At 33.1% G+C, this 4,348-nt stretch overlaps 1 long non-coding RNA gene across 2 annotated transcripts; it reads right to left on the bottom strand.

Annotated features, from left to right (window-relative positions):
* Nucleotides 1-2,035: 2,035 nt before the first annotated feature.
* Nucleotides 2,036-3,698, bottom strand: LOC141717017 (uncharacterized). 2 transcript variants are annotated; one of them, XR_012573494.1, is made up of 3 exons: nt 3,557-3,698; nt 3,360-3,437; nt 2,036-2,083 (listed from the first exon to the last, which is right to left on the bottom strand). It is a non-coding gene; the product is annotated as an uncharacterized LOC141717017 (long non-coding RNA). The 2 variants fall into 2 exon arrangements; XR_012573495.1 differs by having other exon boundaries at nt 3,360-3,431.
* Between the last annotated feature and the right edge of the window lie 650 nt (nt 3,699-4,348).

Raw genomic sequence — 4,348 nt, 5'->3', positions numbered from 1 at the left:
CGTGAATGGTGGATTGATACTGGTGCTACTAGGCATGTTTGCTCAGACAAGGCGATTTTCTCTAGCCTCAAAGCTTCCGATGCTGGTGAGAAGCTCTACATGGGGAATTCAGCAACTTCTACCATTGAGGGTGAAGGCACGGTGTAACGCCCCCAAATCCGAGGTCCCGGGATTCAGGTCGTCACGTTCTCATCCAATCACAAAAATCTTTATTTTAACTTAAAAACTCATCACTGCACAATAAGACCTCAATCATTCACACTCACAAGTTATAGCCTTAGAAATGATGTACAACATGTATCATCTGTTATTAAAACTCAAATGTACTTTACAGGATCTCAAACAATTATTCATAACTTCTACATGAAGTCACAATAATTATGACGGATATCTTATACATATCTGATACTCTGGTGCACCTGAAACAAAGCTGCCATGGATTCTCCCCATGACTGCAAGCGACTAAGTCCCACACCGGCATACTGGTTATCTGTTGTGATATAATATATAAAAGCAAGAGTGAGCACTATGGCTCAGCAAGGTACATATATATTTATGTGTATACATATATATATATAACAATAAATGTACTTCATATTTTTCAAAGATTTCTGAAAACATATATGCTTGTCAAACTTGTAATATTCTCAAAATCAACTGTAACTTTATATCCACTTTATACTTGTATCCATCTCTTTTTCAAACTTCAAGATTTTACTCGAACCAGAATTATAAACTGGATTTGGTATTCACATCATGTATCTCATGATTTAAAACTCAGCCTTATCGGCCTTCTGTTGTAGATTGCACAACAATTTTCCAAAATGGAAGAAAGGGACTATACTGGAATAAACCACGTACCGGTGATCAGCCGAGAACGAAATTTTCTCTACTAGTAGAAGGAATACAAACCTAGCCACCTTTGGGCTTATCAAGACATTACACGATGGTTGCCCATTTCCGTGCAAGTCCGAAAGTCAATGGTCACAGAGACCATATAACTGTATACTGCGCCACTCCGCGCTTGGTCACTACCTGATACCTCTCCGTGCCGGGTAGGCCACATTCCAGTCCCAAAACAATTATATCATTTACATAAAATCCTTTATCGAAGGAATAGATCGTTCTGGGTTGACATTTAATCAGATGATTTATTTTTCAACTTTTAATTCAATTGATCATTGGGAGTTGTCGGAGTTTTGACTTGAAATCATTTTCAAATCCCTAACTATAGTAGGGTGATACATATATTAACTTCTTGTTTTTCACTGAGCGAAGAAGCAAAACTCTTATGCTTCTAAACCAAGTTCTCCAAGGTTTTGATAAGTTTCAATTGATTGATCCCTTCATTGAGGTTTGAATAATTTAGAAAGTACCTTCGGGAACTACGTCTATTTTTAAATAATTTTTAGAAGTCCGGAAAAATATTTTCATTAAATATTTAGAGTATCAGAATATTTTTTTAGATAAGGTTTAATTAATTAATAAACCTTAAATAAATAGTTAAGACATGATTTAATACCCTATAAATACCTTTTAATAGTTAAATACTTTTTAAGTAAAGTAAAATGATTTATAATATATTCAATGTATTTTTAAATACTTTCTGGATATTTAATAATCCTCTAAATATTATTTTACATAATAAATAATCAAATAAGGATATCCCTTAAATGAATATTCAAATACTTATTAAAGATATTGATTCAAATTAAATCTCAAACGTTCGCTCGATATATCTCACGCGAACTTACTTTGTTAATAAAATCGAAATATCTCAAATCCGGCTAATCCCCGAATTAAATCATTATTAAAAATATCTCTGACTCCCACTATAACGTATTATCTCGGAAATAAATTCCAACTTCTCATACTTGTATGGAATGAAATTATATTTCATAAACAAATGCACATTATAGGCGTATTGAAATCATAGACAAGCATATATCATTCGTTTATTTAAAACTGTAAAGCATGGCATCATAATCACAACAGTAAAGCATGGATATCATAAGATAAGATTTCGAAAACTTGCCTGATGTACAAGCTCTACCTTGATGTATCCCTCTCGGTCCTGGAACCTCTACCAAGACATAATATAACCTCGATTAGTCGGGTTAACCAATGATCGACTTATTCTAAGTAGACTCACTCTACCCGATCTTCACTCTCTCGGGTTCATTTAACTTACGACAACTCACACCTCGTTACTGTCCATTTAAAAATCTTGTTCGACACACCTATGTGTTCTTCTTACAATCCTTAACAACTCTCGTATTTTGATCATCTCCAAATTATATTATTAACTTGGCCAAAACGGGCGGTCAAAGTAATACTTCCATAGTTGACTTTTCACTGAATTACTATTACGCGACTTGCGCTTCACCATTTTTAGTAAATCAGAAAATTCGTAATTAAATACGAAACCACCTCAAGGAGCTTCTTGAGTATTTTTAATATTTATAAAAAATATTTTGATTTGGAAATTTCAAGTTTAAATAGGTGAAACACATTTTAGAATCTAAGTCAACTACGGAGTTGTACTATTTGCGCTAGTTTCACTAAAACGTCTCTATCTCCTTAACCGTTAATTCAAATGACACACCCTTTTTTTCATGAATGATCTACAGAACTTCTAATTTGCAAATAAGCAAGAACTTGGCTCTGGTTAGAAGTCTCATTTTCCCATATTAACAGAACAAGGCAGTAGCTATGCATGGCTATGCGAGGCAAAGCGTCTTCGCGTAACTTTGGTTCAAACATTTATATATAAAACAGAAAAATTAAAATTTTTACTCAAAATCTTTTGGAGAGTCTTCTTTCCTGTCCATTTTACTTATAATAAAAATTTTATAACTCGAATCATTTTCAAAAGGGTTTAAGTGTAGATTTTAAGGGAAAACATTTCTGCAGAATCGCTTCTTGAGTCGCCGTCACGAAAACACTCGTTTCTCACAAACCGTAAATCGTATCAAGGTGAACCATACATTTTTAAAAACTAGAAAACCATATATTTATAGACATGGCCAGTGGTTTGGGAAAATATGAGTTTTTCATTTCGGAACATAGCTCTAAATATGACCTTATTACAAACGGACATTATAACGGCTCTATACTAAGCGTTTCTCGATTTTAAATTATTTAACCACTTAAACCAACAAAAAATCAACAAATTAACATATTTATAACCTCATCATTCCATAAACTTCAAGATTTAACCAACAAAAATCAACCACAACAATCCATCATCAAGATTTAACAATCCAAACTCCATTCTCTAAGGATCATGTCATTCTTGAACATATCTTCTAACTATGCTTAAAACTCAAAGAAATACAAAGGGTGGAGAGTGGTTATACCTTCTTTGAATCCTTAAACATACTAACAAGAGCTTGTAAGCATTATGAGACCCCTGATCTATGCTTATCATCCTTAAACTTGCAAGAGAAATCAAGAAAACAATTTAGAAAATTTCGGAGTTACTATTCACCTTCATCTTTGAGCAAGGATTTGGATATGTTATACTAATCGGATGGCCATGAAATTTTGAACGTACCTCATACATAAATTGAAGAACTTTTGGTCCAAATTTGGTGATTTGTAGATGAGTAAATCGTGAGATTTGAATTTTTCTTTCCTTGGTGTTCATGCTGGCCAGTTTTGAAGAAATGAAGAAGAATGTGTATTTTGCTCTCTTGTTCTCTACTTTTGTGTGATATAACTGATATATATGAATATATGAACGTGTATTGATCAGTTGTAGAAGACTTTAAGGTCTTTGTCTTGTAAAAGTTGTCAAAGTGTGGCCATACTTCCAACTATTCACATACTATTCCATGTACTATGCTATTACACTATTCATAACACTATTTTAGTTTGCTACTAACCAACCATTTGGCTTTCTAATTGTCTTAGTTAGCTTCTAATCTTCCTAGTTGCATGGTGTGCATGGATAATGACTTTTCATGTGCCAACTTACGCCTTTCGTATGATTTCCTTAAGTAAGTTCGATTATTTCCTAAAATGATTCGTAGTGCATTCCTTACTAATGCATTCCTTCCTTATTATTAATACTTGGATTAAATTATTATTATGAAATTCTAATCCTTATAATTCCCTTGGTATATTATATATTTCTCGTATTCGCTTATATCTCATAATTTCCAAAACAATTAGTAAAAGGTAAAATATTCGAATTCTGACGGCTTTTGCATTCACTTATTTTCTTAGTACGATAACCTTACGTCCTCGGAACTTCAAAACTCCAACACTTATATAGGGTGAGCTATAAGTCCCTACATGCATCCGTAGAATCACTATTCATTAAGGTTTTAATTATACCAAAAAT

Source organism: Apium graveolens, chromosome 4 (assembly GCF_009905375.1).
Source record: "Apium graveolens cultivar Ventura chromosome 4, ASM990537v1, whole genome shotgun sequence".
In the NCBI taxonomy this organism is placed as follows: domain Eukaryota; kingdom Viridiplantae; phylum Streptophyta; class Magnoliopsida; order Apiales; family Apiaceae; genus Apium; species Apium graveolens.
The sequence above is the reverse complement of the archived record's forward strand: the minus strand, read 5'-3'. Positions and strand labels throughout refer to the sequence as shown.